Source organism: Ambystoma mexicanum, chromosome 4p, assembly GCF_040938575.1.
Source record: "Ambystoma mexicanum isolate Mex_15411 chromosome 4p, UKY_AmexF1_1, whole genome shotgun sequence".
In the NCBI taxonomy this organism is placed as follows: domain Eukaryota; kingdom Metazoa; phylum Chordata; class Amphibia; order Caudata; family Ambystomatidae; genus Ambystoma; species Ambystoma mexicanum.
In genome coordinates, this window is record NC_090927.1 from 1,220,037,948 (window position 1) to 1,220,052,906 (window position 14,959).

The following is a 14,959-nucleotide window of genomic DNA, read 5'->3' on the forward strand; positions in this document are numbered from 1 at the left end:
CCCGAGTCAGTTGTGGTCACTCAGTTGCAGTACTTTGTAGAACACTCCAATATTGGTCATCTTTTTGAGGTTGGCTTTTGCCCAAGCTGTGGGACGGACCATACCTTTCTGGCCTCCTTGGATGACATTCAGGTGGTGACAGATGGGATGGTGTTGTGGGCCTGTTAATGCTTGACCTCCCGGCAGCCTTCAGTGCCATTGACCGTGGAAATCTTCTTACATGCCTCACTGAATGCGGAGGGACACAGGCTTGACTTGGTTTTCCTCTTTTTTGTCTGAGTGCCCATAGTCTGTCTCACTATTTCCTTTTTTTGACAAGTCCCACCCACTTGTATGTGGTTTTCCTCAGGGTTCGTCACTTTCCCCTACTCTTTTGAATCAATTAATAAAACCTTTGACCTGTCTGGTGTGATCATTTATCTTTCCATTCTTCACCAAAGCTGATGAGACCCAACTTCTCATCCATTTGAATGTGGAGGTGAGTCCCACCACTTCTCACTTTCAACATACAAGTCACAATTTCCTGGTGGATGAAAACCAACTCTTTTCACTTCAACTCTCATGAAACATGGATGGTTGTCTTAAGAGGTCCTGCCTTTATTTTGGATTCTCAGTTTTGCTCCCCTGTCTCGCGCCCTCGCCCAATCCATTATCTACACTTAAGACTCTTTAATGACTCTCCTTTCTTTGTAAAATCCACTGGCTTCTTTTTAAGCTACAGATTATTTTCAAAACGTTGGGTATTTTGCACAGCTGCTTGTCTCATGCTTGGTCTACCATTTTTGCCATCTAGCCCGAAGCGCCCGGGGTGCGTGTTGCGCTCTGATAATTATGCTCTGCTGATAGTACCTAGACATTTCTTAACCTTGAACTCAGCACTAGCCTTTTCGGTTTGTGCTCCCGCCTCTGGAACTTGCTCCTTCTTCCCTGAGATTGAGCTAATCCCTTAGCATCTTTCCCTGCAAATTGAAAGCCTGGCTATTTATGTGAGCCTTTTCCGGGGCACTGGTTGCATTCCTGATTGCTTTGGGTTAGCGTCAGGAATCTTAGGGTGCTGACAGTGAGCTCTACAAATCCGTTAAATGTAAACATAAACACACAGGGCTGGCAGCATGAAAGTGGTGCAGCCAGGGTTGGACTGGTGCATAAAATTGTCTTTGACACCAACGAAAAAGTAGCCCACAGTTGCAACGAGAATTCATTCCTTTTGTGATGCTGTTTGGATAGTACCCAAGGGGGAGGTTTTTGATAAATTTCGATGCAAATTGTACATTTTAAAGAATATTTATACAGCAACACTGGTCAAAACTATTAGCCGCATAGTGAAGTAACTCATCAAACTGACCCACATTGGCCAAAAAAGTGCCCCACACCAACCCAAAAAACTGGCCCACACTAACATTTTGTGTTTTTGGTTCGGCCATGAGCCTATTGTCCTATAACACAAGAACCTGAAAAAATTCTCCAGAGGGAAACATTTTTAAAACATTTTGTTATTTTTTTTTATTTTATTGTAACGTTTCGTTTATTTCAAATTTTTATCACAACAGTATCCTTTTCATTTCATTAAATCTCCTATTTAACAACTTATGTCGCAAGATTGAGAGGAAGAATTTTCGATATTAGTCCAAAGTGCTTAAATCATGAATTAGTTCAGCGGAGAAAAAGTTGCTTCGTTTCGATTCACTCCAAGATTCTATCAAGAAAGTTTATTACTGAGCAAATTAGGTGCACAGAGCTCCCACTTAAAATCCGGAGCCAGCACTCATCCATGTTATCACCCGCTGGTGCAAATTGTCTCAAGTGGATTGACCTTTGATCTTTTAATGCAGTGCATTCTGTTATTAGATGTTTAACTGATTCAGTACTTTCCATGCAGAATCTACATACATCGTCCTTTGCGTTTTCTATATGTCGCACCACCAACATTTGCTTCGTTTTATATGCATTCAAACGCAGTCTTAGAAAACCATTGCGATGATGACGAGACAGGAATTGTTGCAAGTACTGTTGCATGTTTTCCAATCGGTTCATTGTAGGCCCAAGCTCTAAAGCAGGTGGCAGATTATTATATTTTGACAAATTCTGGATCCAAGACCACTGTTTTAACTTCTTTTGTGCAATTTGAGGCTTGTCTAACAGAGTGGCCATCTGGATATCTGTTGCTAGCAAGATTTCCTTTAGCTTTTGCGTCCAAGTCTTAAGTAAACCAGCATGAGGACGAATACCAGTAGATGCAAGTATTTTATAGGCTGGTTCCGGACTGGCGATTAACATTTTTCGTAATTGCGCTAGTGATTTCCAGACCACAAATCCATATAACTCGTCCAATGCTAGTTCATGTCTAATAATGATTGTCGATATGTAATTTGGTAGCCTTAATACACGCCGCCAAAAGATTCCCTCTAGTTGTGCCCAGATTTTATAGTCTAAGTTCCATCCTGTTTCAGCCCCAAAGGTGATGCCAGGGATAACTTTCTGAAAATAAAACTGCCAAACTGGAGTTAGGCAAAATTTGCCGTATAGAGTGTGAATTCTTGCACATTGTAGGGAATACGTTATCATCCGCTGAAATAGGTCCTGCACCCAGCTCCATTCTCGAATCAACCTATTTACCAATACTCCCAGGTATCGAATTTCAATTACTTCTTGAATGATTTTGTTATCAATTTTCCACCTGAAGTTTTTCTTTATTCTTCCTTTTACTGGGGCGAACTTCATAATTTTTGTCTTTTTAACATTAATTCTCAGTTCGTTTTCATCCATGTAGCTTTGCAATCCTGATAGCAGTCGCTGTAACCCGATTTGTGTAGAGTCAATCAGGACAAGATCGTCGGCGTATGTTGCGCAACAAATTTGGGGTCCATTAATTTTTTGGGGAAAACACTTTACATTTGCTAAAGCATTCAGGATATCGGCGATAAACAGCTTAAATAGAGTAGCGGCCAAAGGGCATCCTTGTTTAACCCCTTAAGTCGTGTCTATCGCCTCCGATAAATCTCCCTTTCCATTGATCCTAATCCGAATTGATGCTTTTAAATGGAATGCCTTGATTGGTTGCAGTATATTTTCCGGACACTGCAAATTTATGAGTTTACTCCATAGCAACTCGCGATTTATGGTATCAAAGGCCTGTTGCATATCCACGAAGGCGAAAAAGAGATTAGATCCCTTCTCTAGGGACATCTAATTTCAGCAAGTTAATCATAGTCAGGTTGATCTCAGTCCCGACTCCTTTTGTAAAACCTGTCTGTCGACAGTCTGAGATTCCGTTATTAGCCCAAGCTGTTAATTTTTGTTGGAGGAAGGTGGCCATTATCTTTCCAATTGTGTCCAGAAGGGCAATCGGGCGATAGTTGGCCGGATCAGCCCTATTGCCCTTTTTGAAAATCGGCACTATTATCGCCTCAGTCCATGAAGATGGTAATATTCTTTGTTCAGCAATTCTAGCGAACAACTTTGCTATGAATATGGACCACTTGTGTTTATATGCTTTTAGCATCACATTAGAAATGCCATCAGGCCCATCAGCTCTAGAGTTTTTCTGCTTTCCAATGGCATTACATAGGGCTTCTTCGCTCTCTACACCTTCCACTGCGTTGCCTCTACTGCCATTACAGTCGGTATTTCAGATACAGTCTTTGCAAATACATTTTTAAAGTGCTTTATCCAGTCACGCTCGGCAACCTCATTTGCCAGCATATCCGTTTGGTTTACAGAACCTCTGTTTAGGATGCGCCAGATCTCTCTCTCGAGTTATTTGATTTAATTAAAGCTAGCATCATCTCATCTCATTCTTGATCGCGCATACAAGAAAACGCTTTTAACCACTTTCAGTATTTTTGCTTTCGTTGTTTTATAAAACTGTAAGCGTGAACTCCCAAATTACACGTTAACATTCTTATATCTTTATTGAGCTGTTTCTTCTCATCCTTTACACTCCTGATCCACTCATGAATGTGTATTTTTGGTTTTTGTGTGTTCTGAGAGACGCTCATATTTTGATAAGGCAATAATGGTACATAGTTTATCGAATCACGTGTTGTTGTGGGAAAGGATTGAAAAACCTCTATCAGGCACGTTATTTGTTTCTGTTTTAATCTGAGCCGATTTCGCCCATGGTTTACTTGTAGTATTTGGTTGCAGTTCGGTACTTCCAGTTTTCGACATAACGGCCATGACATTTCCAACACATTGTGGTTGCTATATTCAGTCGGCACAATTCTTAGTTTTAGGATCTTATTCCATACATTTTTTGAGGTCCATATGTAATCTAGAATCTTTTCATAGCCGAAGTTTTGCTAGGTAAAATTCGGTGTCATATCACCAGTTACTTGCCCATTGACCATCTCGCAATCTCTTGCTTCCATTTCATTGTCCCATCGAGCTCTCCTAGCAGTTATTCTCTGTGCTTCCTTGATTGTATCTGAGATAAGCTCCTTTTTATCATTGAACCATGTTATGTTCATGTCTCCACATATGATAATCGATAAATCTTGATGTTTTGTTTGATTTTTATTGATTATCAGCATTATTGATGATATAAACTTTTCAGATGTAATCTTTAGTGGGTTACAATAAATATTGATTAGGAGCAAGTATTGAGTTTTCACAGACTGTCCATTTGATTTTTGAATTAAGGTACCTTGAACAAAACTATTTGGATTTTTCTTTTCACATACTTCCCAGTTCGTACCAATTTTCAACATTGTAATTAAGCCTGAGAAGGGACGACCCTGAGAATTTTTATCCGCTGGATTGAGCATTGTCAGATACCCATCTTTTACCAGTGGGATCCGCAGCCATGTCTCTTGTAAACATATGGCAAAATTATCTGTCAGGTCCACTGGGAAGTCATTAAATAAATGTTGGAATCCTCTCGTATTCCAGGATATCAAAGTAGAGGATCCTTCATGATTGCGTATGCCTAGCTAATGCTTTCTTGTTCTTATTGTACAACTGCCAGATTGAGAGATTGGCACTATTTATAGATGTTTCCTTATGACATCTCGTCGCTGTTTGTTGGTTTCCTTTGGTTTTGCCATCGCGTTTGGACCAGAAGGACTTATAAGTGCAACCGGATCTTCTTCTGAAATCTCAAACCCCAAGAACAGTAGTTTGTCTTTCACAGCCATCAGTCTTGCGTACTACCTTAGATTTTATGTGTAGTAAGACTTGATCATCTCGATATTCTGAGATGTATTCTACTATACTGATATCTTGGGTAGTCACCGTCCTTAGTATCGGTACTGAGTGCAAGAGGCAAATTAAATTGCCTCTATTTAAATTGACATCATTGTCATCATTGAATATGTTTTCGATCATCTGGATTTTCCATAACAATGATTTTGGTTCAGTCAACTTTTGTTTACCCATATGAAGCGTTTTATTCTGAATTTGTGCTAATTTTTGCTTCGGATTTAATGTCGCCTGAAGCTTGTGCATAGTATCAGGATCAAGATTTACTTGATTTTCAGGTAACTTTCCACGCTTGGCTGCGGGCCCAATATGCCTTCGGGGCTCATCTTCATTTGTAGTTTTTGCCATTGGTGGGGTAAGACAAACTCTTGCATTTTGTCCCGCCAAGTTGGGCTGACTAATTTCGTCTGCCTCTTGATTGACAGAGTCACTGCACTCTTCAGGATCTTCAGAATATGTCGATAAATTACAGAGATCCACTGATGACCTCACTGTTTGAATTGAATCACAGTCCAAATCAAGTTCCGTTCTTTTTTTTGGATTTGTTGGGTTGGATTTCACAGTTACTCCAACTATTGTTATTAGACTTTTCTCTTTGTCCAATTCTTTGAGTGAGTCCTGTTTCTCTCTTGTAAATAGACTTGCTTTAGCTGGTGTGGGCAAATTACGTATACATTTTTTTGAGCTGCTAGTCTGTTTTTTTGCTGTTCCTAGATTTTTCTTTTTTTCAGTTTTTTTGGCCGGGCACTGACTAGCCACATTGGATTTTGAGGTGAGTGCGGCACTTGTGAGATTTTTTGCTGCGGCGCTGAATATGCCATATGTTAATTTTTCTGTGGAGCAGTGGAGCTTTTCGGGGGACTTTCCAGTGATTTCCACATTTGCAGTTGCAATGTTTCTGTTTTCTATTTGAGTGTTTGAAGTTACTTCAATTAGATTTGTATTTACAGTTTCAGTGACCCCCTCTGGCACCATGTGACAACTGCTTGTTGGTAGTTTGGTGTTCTTTTGATGTCGCAGGCTAAACCACTCTGAAGACCGTCTTGATTGGGCTGAAGTGTCTTCTGCGCCAAGTGCATTAGTCACACTGAAAACATCAGCACTGCCACAATCCGGCATTTCCACATTTAGTCTACAGGCCTCCGGGCTTGTGTTCACTTGTGTGGGCTGACTGTTTACATTCGAACTTACTTGTTTTAGGCAACCTAGCACCGCCTCCATTAGAGTAGTTTTTGCAGTATTATCTTTTATGGCTAATTCACTTAGCCTATTGTGCCAGGATGTCGATTTTTTGGATTCATTTTCCAAATGTTGGTGAGGTACTGTGTTTAGACTTTCCATTTTAGTTATTTTTTCATTTAGGTGGCCGATTAATGCACTATTAGTCTGCACGTCTTCATTTAGAGATTCATAGAGTTTTATGAATGGAATCAGAGCCAAGGACGTGGCAGCTACCACGTTGTTATGAATTTGTATTCCAGCCGCAGCCGACAAGTTTGATTTTGTGATCGGCTCATTTTCCACCTCGTTGTGTTGGATATCTTTGTTCACAGTAGTGAGCTCATTTTCGTTATGCGTTGGTCCGCCCGCAGCATCCCACGGCATCGGAACAGCGACGCCGAACAAACTCAACGTCTTCTGTGTGGAACAGCTTGACATCCGCCTCGCTGGAACTCTATTTTCCGTGGTGGCCTGCAAAGGTAATCTAATTTGATTATTTTGAGTGTTTACAAATGTTTCTTGTGTTTGTTGTCGGAATGAGGCTGACTCCGTACTTATTGCAGAATCCTCTAATTGGCATTGTATTGACAGACTTGTTTGAAAGTTTTGGAGTCCTTTACTCACGACATGAGCCTGATAAATGTCAGTGCATACATGTGTTCTTGCATTTCTACCCTTTGTCTTATTTGGGTTTGAAATGCTCTCCGCCAACTTATTCTTCATTATTTCAAAATCAGCTTTCAAGCGTGCGGTTAATCTAGCCTCGCGACCTGCAAAATCAAACCCACTATTCAGCGTCTTTGCATTTGTCGCTGCGTATTCCTGGCTGTATTCGCCATCTTGTCGATCGCACATACTGGAATCTCCTCTCATACACTTCAGGCCTGAATGTCCTGGCTTCTCATGTGTTTCTGGGCCGTTTTCTTGTTCACTGTGACTGAATGTTAACTATTACATCTGATCTTAGTTGCTGGATGATTTTTAGTATAATGTCTTTCAGCATCAAAGTGTTTGACTCCACCTTTCGCCGGCGGATAGGTACATTTTAATAAGTTCACTTCTGTAAGCAATCGTGGAACCTCTAGTTCAAAGAGCTCAGTATCCGTTACATCAAACGGTGAGACAAAAGCAGCAACATTGATTTCAATCGCTTTGACACTTTCACCATGATTTAAGGACTCATTGGATTTTGGGCATGAAGTGTTGTCAGCACGTACCCATTTATGTGCAACAACCTCCATTGTATCACCCCCAGCCCCTGCCCCTACATTCATATGCACGCCACCTCTTCCACCCACACCATCCTCGGTACCAACATCTGCAACATCTACAACACATGTCTCATCCTTGTCTTCAAAACTGTTTTGAGATGTACAGTGTACTGAACATGATAGACATTTCGTTGCCAATTGTGCCAAAGAGGGAAAAAGAGGTTTGCTTGCACTCGTTGTTTACCCAGGACATGGTGCGGCAGACATCAGATCTTCATGCTGCTCACGCAGCCAGTCATACCCCCCCATGTCACACGTTTGGGTGAACACATCTCCATTTTGGAGCTGAGTATTGTCAGTTAAAAGATTCACCCGTAGCTGTAATGATTGTTTTAACTTTGGGCGTGTCAAAGGGCCTGCCTCAGCCATGGTTGGCCGCTTACCTGCCGTGGACTGCTGCAGACTGAAGTCTGCGCCCGAACTCCCTGCGCGCTCCGTGCTTGCCCAGAGTTTTTAAAGGAGGTTGGGCTTGGCTGGTTAAAGGCACAGTAGCAAAGAAGGGAAAAGCACACACTCCAGGAAAGACTCTTCTCCCAATCACATCAAGCAGTAGCTGCAGCTCCTCTCACCAACTCCAACTGCTGCAGACTGAACTCTGCATCTGAACATTTATTTTATAAATGGTGTATCAAATTTTATGTAGAATGATAAAAAAATTCAAAAAAGTTGTGAATTAATCACATGCTACTAAACTCTTCAGCATTACATAACATAGCAGGACAGCATGGATTTGCCTAAAAATTGCAAAAAAAAGTCAAGCACACTTTACATTCATAGTGCAACATTCAACCATAACTCAACAAACGGTGTCAATCATACATACAACGATTACTAAAAGACATACCAAAAACATTAAGAAGAGGTATTTATAAGTTCTCCCCACAAACAGTCTTATTATTTTTTGCGTTTTTGAAGACAGCAATAGAACTTATTACATAAATTCTATTTATGGTAACCTTGTCAACTTCCCGTCAAACACAGAATGTTGTCTTTTATCTCAATAAGTTCTATACAGCACACATTTAAAACCCACTATGCAAATCTCATTGTGGGGTGAGTATGCGTGATCATAATACAGTTAGAAAAAATATAGCAGTCACAAAGCATTTGAAACAAAATATGGGTAGATATTCAAAAGCTGTAACCATTATCAGAGATAGGATTATAGTTCCATCAAATGTCAGAAAGGACATTTTAAACGTATATTTAAACAAAAATAACAGTAGTATGGTGCACATTTAGAACCTTACGTAGATTCAATCTTTTTATATCGATCACCCCCACCCTCTGTAGAGTAAAAATATTGACTTTGGGCACCCCACAAGCTAGAACTGCTCGTATTTTCTATTAAAAGCAGTCACTGCAATCCCTTTTTGAAGGCCCTTGCACCTATCCCTTATACCCTGAGCATGAACACTGCCTGAATTCACTTATGTGCCGTTTCCTTTTTATTTTATTTTAATTTTAGTGTTTATAAGTTAAACATGTTAGCCTTTAACACATTGCAAAAACAAATCATTTACATGGTATTACAACAATTAATCATCCACTTTACAACCATAAAACAAAAACAAAATCGAACAAATAGTAAAAAGAATCAAACAAATAGTAAAATCAATTCATCATCAAAAAAACGTGGTAGAAAAATGACTGTTTAGACCTAAATTCATATCACAAAAAAGTACTTGCCACCAACAGAAATGCAGGCACATGCCCCTATATGATTATTTGGTGACCTTGTCCTCTATTCTTAGGGTCTTTACAAATGTAACAACAGCTATTATTGTTAAGGTGGAATGGCCAGACAAACAAGAAGCCCAAGTATTTTCCAAGCGATCATTGTCCCCCTCTCTCAAGAACTTTCATAGATGTTTCTTTCTTATTTCAGATACAGCTGGACAAGCAACAAAAAAAGGGAGATGATGCCCAGATCATACCTAATGGCCTCTGTGGGAATCGCATTCGGCACTCCCAACATTCGCCACCAGACCAAAGCTTCCATACTTTGTAAAGAATCAAGAAGGTTTAGTAAGTAGATATCCATGTTATATAGGATCTAGGAGTAAGTTCCATAACGCCCATCCACTCTCACAAGTTGGTTAATTCATAGCATGCATCAATCCTTCACCCAGTCTAGAAATCCTGATCGGCTAGGAGATGCCTGGATCAAAACCCCAAGTACACCAAGCACTTGACAATCATAATCGGTTCTTTGCCAATATGCCATTTGGGGTAGACTTTTCTTTTACTTTTGGAGCAGCACAGAATGCTTGATTTAGATACGTTTATATGGAGCATCTGTTTCCTCGGGTACACTTCGAATTCTGTTTGTAGGCGCTGCATCCCCACTGGGGTACAGTCAAAAAGGAGAAAATCGTCTGCATGTGATAGCCAGCAAGGTCTTAGCTGGCCTATCACAGGACTAACCAGGACTGCAGTGTTAGGTATTCACCAGTGTCCGACAGGTAGAGGTTAAAGAAGCAAGGTGCTAAAGTGCAACCCAGCCTAACACCCCTACCTGTCGGAATGCTTCGGGAACGACCTCCCATTCCATTCAGATGCACTTGGATTTCGGTCTTCTCATGGAGACCTACCAGGAGTCCTAATAGCCCCCTTAGGATCCGCCACCTCTTTAACTTGATACACAAACATTTCGATCTACCTCATTGAATGCAGCACTTCGGTTGATTGATGCTACATATACTGTCCCATATTTACCATCCCAAGCTAGTTTTTGAATCATGCTAATCATCGCACCAATCAAAGATGTTCCTAGACCTCTCCGGAAGCCGGCCTGCCATTTTGTTAATCTCCCAGTAGACACAGCTCCCTCCTCTAGGTATGACAGCAGGATGAATGAAAATACCATGCTGTCAACGTCCAGGAGAGCAATGGGACGACAGTTCAGAGGGTTCATTCTTACTCCCTTCTTAAATATAGTAACAATATGTGCCTTGGACTAAGATGATGGAAACACCACATCTTTAAATAGGGCCCTTAATACTTTTGCCCAAAGATGGGCTATGTGTTCTATCACTTCCAGGACAATATCTGGTTCAAACTGTACTGGACTCATCTTTTCCCCAATAATAGGAAAAGGGCCGATTAGGGCTCCCTCAGGTGCCGCCGACAAGGTAGAAAAAGGAGTATGCCAATCATTATCGGAAACGGCATTCATCTGTTTTTCAGCCTGGCAGGAATCGATTGAATTCATAAATTGCCAAATGCCCTGGTGTTTTTGTTCCTCAGGGATCGCAAGAGTGCTTCAGCGTCTTCCTGCACTCTCCTGTCCCCTGTGCTTTTCACCCAGTTTCGATAAATCTGGCGCAAACGCTTACACTGTATGTTAATAGCATCTAGGGTTGTATCAGGAGAAGATCTCAATACTCTCAACTCCTTTCTAAGTAGTTTCTTTTTAGCAGCGAGAATTTTGTCATAAGCATTTACATGCTTGTTATTCATCTTAACACCCCTGCCCCTTTTCCTATGGCTGAGATATAATCAGGTTTTCCACAAACTCCTCAGAGTTTGCAGGGCACAATGCTCAAAATGTCCATTCTAGTGTTGAGCACTCTAGGAATTCTTCCAAGGAACTGTTCACTCTTTTAGCTAAAACTTTATTCCAAAATAAGCGGGTACCAGAAGGATTAATAGATAGATTAGTCAGGTTTAAATTGAGGAGGGGAGTAGCTCATTAAAAAGTTAGCCACCAGCCTATAATGGTCAATCAATTTAGATTGGGAACTCATAAGACAAGTGCCTTTCTCAAATAACCAATCAGACACAAACATATAGTCAATCATTGACCATGAGGAACCATTAGACCTTGTCGGGTTGCATGGAATATCTCCCTGTACTTCCCCATTAAGGCAATGTAAACCCATCCCATACAAACATTTCATCCATTTTACTCCATTCTGTATTTTGCGATCAGTCTTAGGTGCTCCTAAAGTGCCTGTGCTGCCCCCCGGTAGCATACAATTGGAATTCAGATCCCCGACCACTGTTATTTGTCCCCCCTGATTAAGAATACACCACTCTGTTATTACGGAGGATAAGTGTTGAAGAAGGCAGGATAAATCCAGTACTTTCTCGTGCCAGTAAATATTCAAGATTAGTAAATGGATGGGTGACCCTTTAACCAACTCCACATGAGTTTGCAGAATCCCACAGAAGTCATAGACTATGTCAAGCACCCTGCTCCTCTCGTCAGATCGAACCATAGTTAAAAGGCCACGATAAGGTCTACCCCGATCTCCCCTTTTGGCCGACTGATGGCTTCTCACATATCCATCCACAACAGGAGGGGTCACTACAGGTTTCTTGTGGGTAGACCACCTCTTGTATCCTGAATATCTGCCCAACTTCCTGGTTGTGAATAATATCCCTGTGGCCATGGGTATTCCATGATAATATGTAAAAGGTGTCAGTATTGTCTGCCCTATGGGGAAAACCTATTGAAGTTTAGTGCTGGATGTTGTTAATCAGCCAGGAGCAATCATTTGAGTTTTCCGAGGCCTTGACTTTTGTTTTCTATGCACGGATGTTCCTTTTTAATTGCTCCTCCATATCTATCAGCCTCTGACCATTCTCCAGTGTATAATCAATTTCAGTTACATTCACATCAAACCCAAAAATTCTAATGGCCTCTCTTTCGTGCATCCCCAGCTCGGAGATCAACCTCAAACTGAAGTAGACCACTGAGCAGTCGGTGTGCTGTCTTACAGGAAAGTAAACTCTTTTAATGTCGGAGGTTGAAATGCTCTTTAGTTTGGCAACCTCAGAGAGTAATCGTAATACATTAGAATGATTTAAGTTGATTGCCCTGTTTTCTGGAATAAGGCTTTCGAACAACACAGCCGTACCCTTGTTTACTGCAGATTGGGAAGATATCTTTTTCAATCCCAAGGGTCTCGGGTTATTCGATAAACTCGCACCCATTGGGGCCCGATCAACCTCCCTCCAACCCCTCGCCTTCCCATCCTGTTTGGTCTCCTCGGATTGATGACAAGAACCAGTACAAGACCCGCCCGCCAGGAGTTCCATGGAGGTGCCCACACTTCCCTCTGCGGAGCAGGGGTTTGACTGGAGAAATCCAGAATTGCCTGGGCCACCCTGTTGCTCACCAGAATCCCGGGTCACTCACCCCGCCCTAGGAGGAGGTGAGCTAAGAGGCAGCACAGCTGAGACAGATACAACATTATGCTTTGGGGCTAATACAGGCTCAGTGTCCAGTTTGTGTGGTTCCAGTTCAGTGCCCACAATCAGTTGAGGAAAAAAGGATTTAAGGAAGAAGCGCGATGCCTCGGAGTTCAACGTACAGTTAAAATCCAGTATGTATCATCCCCCAAGTCCGGTGGGGTATCCACGTAGCTGAAGCTTGCATTGCTCCCATTTGAAATTGATGTCAAAGGAAAGTAACTCTTGGAGTAAGTGGTAGGTTAAAAGGTTTAACCATAAAGGCAGGAGCCAATGAGATAGGTGTAGAGAGTATTGCGGATATGCAGTCTGGATTGGGTTTAAAGAAAGCTGTGATAAGGCCTTGAGGCATGGGTTGGGATTCTTTCCCTTCACATACGTCAGCCCTCGCTGTGACATCGCAAGGCTCATTTTCCCTGCTAAGTCCCCCTTTCTTACAGCCTTAACAGATGTGGGTGCAGCCTCTAGTGGGGAGTTAGGCAGTGGAAAATTAGCTGCTGACAATAATTCCTCATCAGTCAAGTGCATCCCATTCTCGTTTGGCAGCATTATCAATTTCTGACTTCTCAAGCCATACATGGAGGAGGAACAAGGTCTTACTTTGTCAATCGCAGTGACCCGGGCTTTAAAAAAAAATCAATATCGAGGCACTGCAACAGAGAATATTCAGGAACTCACCCACTTCTTGCAAAGGTCTGTGCTTCTGATTACAGCTGCCTTGTGCGGGGTAAGGGTTGTAAAAGGACCCAGTGTACCACTCGAGCCATCCAGCCCATGCAGCCTGCACTGACTTCACGGACTGCCACTCGCTCACCACTCTTCGGTGGCTGGTGGTCTTGTGCTGTCCGTTCCTCCCACTCAGCACAACAATGGAAGAAAGCTTTCCAAAACGAAATGTAGAGAGTTCTCTGCCACGGACTGCCACTCGCTCACCACTCTGCACCGCTCCATGGTGGCTGGTGATCTTGTGCTGTCCGCTCCTCCCACTCAGCACAAAAATGGAAGAAAGCTTTCCAAAACGAAATGCAGAGAGATCTCTGCCACGGACTGCCACTCGCTCACCACTCAGCACTGCTCCACGGTGGCTGGTTGTCTTGTGCTGTCTGCTCCTCACACAGAGCACAACAATAGAGGAAAGCTTTCCAAAAACGAAACACAGAGAGTTCTCTGCCACGGACTGCCACTCGCTCGCCACTCCGCTCTGCTCTGCAGTGGCTGGTGGTCTTGTGCTGTCTGCTCCTCCCACTCAGCACAACAATGGAAGAAAGCTTTCCAAAATGAAATGCAGAGAGTTCTCTGCCATGGGCTGTCACTCGTGTGCCACTCACGCGCCGCTCGGCGGTGGCTGGTGGTCTTGTGCTGTCCGCTCCTCCCACTCAGCACAACAATGGAAGAAAGCTTTCCAAAAAGAAACGCAGAGAGTTCCTCGCCACGGACTGCCACTCACTGGCCACTCACACACCGCTCTGCAGTGACTAGTAGTCTTGTGCTGTCTGCTCCTCCCACTCAGCACAATGGAAGAAAGCTTTCCAAAACGAAATGCAGAGACTTCTCTGCCACGGACTGCCACTCGCTTGCCATTCCCGTTCTGTTTCTGAGATACTGTACAAACATAATCTATAGAAAGATCCCAGGAAGATTAATCTCTCTGCAGAATGGGCATGTGTTGAAGTCAGCTGCCTAACTTTGGGGGCTGTCGGGAGGGTGGTCAAATGGGCTAGGTACCGCCCCAAGCTAGAGGATTCAGGGATCAGAGGATTTAAAATATGGTTCCCACCATCAAGGACATGTGTCGCGGAGAGGGGCAAGAGGCAGTGATAGATTGTCGGAGGATGAAGGGCGAACATCAAAAGAGGAAGGAAGAAGTGAAGAAGCACTGGAGGTTGAAGGTATCCGCAGAAATGTTCTCAAATAAAATACTGAATGGAAAAACGGTAAACATCAACAGATGCAGAAGGAGATAAAGGAAGATTAATGCTCAGTGAGTGAACCTCGGGAGAGGAAGGAGGAAGTGAATAAAAATGTGTGCTTGAGAGGTGAGCCTCAGAATTGGAAGGAAGTGGTAAAGA

The 14,959-nt window shown here is 42.4% G+C and overlaps 1 long non-coding RNA gene across 2 annotated transcripts in view; it reads right to left on the reverse strand.

Moving 5' to 3' along the window:
• Nucleotides 1–14,547, reverse strand: part of LOC138453746 (uncharacterized) — a 326,084-nt gene extending 311,537 nt beyond the window's left edge. Inside the window, exon 1 of one of the 2 annotated variants that reach the window (XR_011260512.1) lies at nucleotides 13,569–14,203. This is a non-coding gene — a long non-coding RNA (uncharacterized lncRNA). Of the gene's footprint in view, nucleotides 1–13,568 lie in introns of both variants that reach the window. The other variant, XR_011260513.1, reaches the window with a different exon arrangement.
• Between the last annotated feature and the right edge of the window lie 412 nt (nucleotides 14,548–14,959).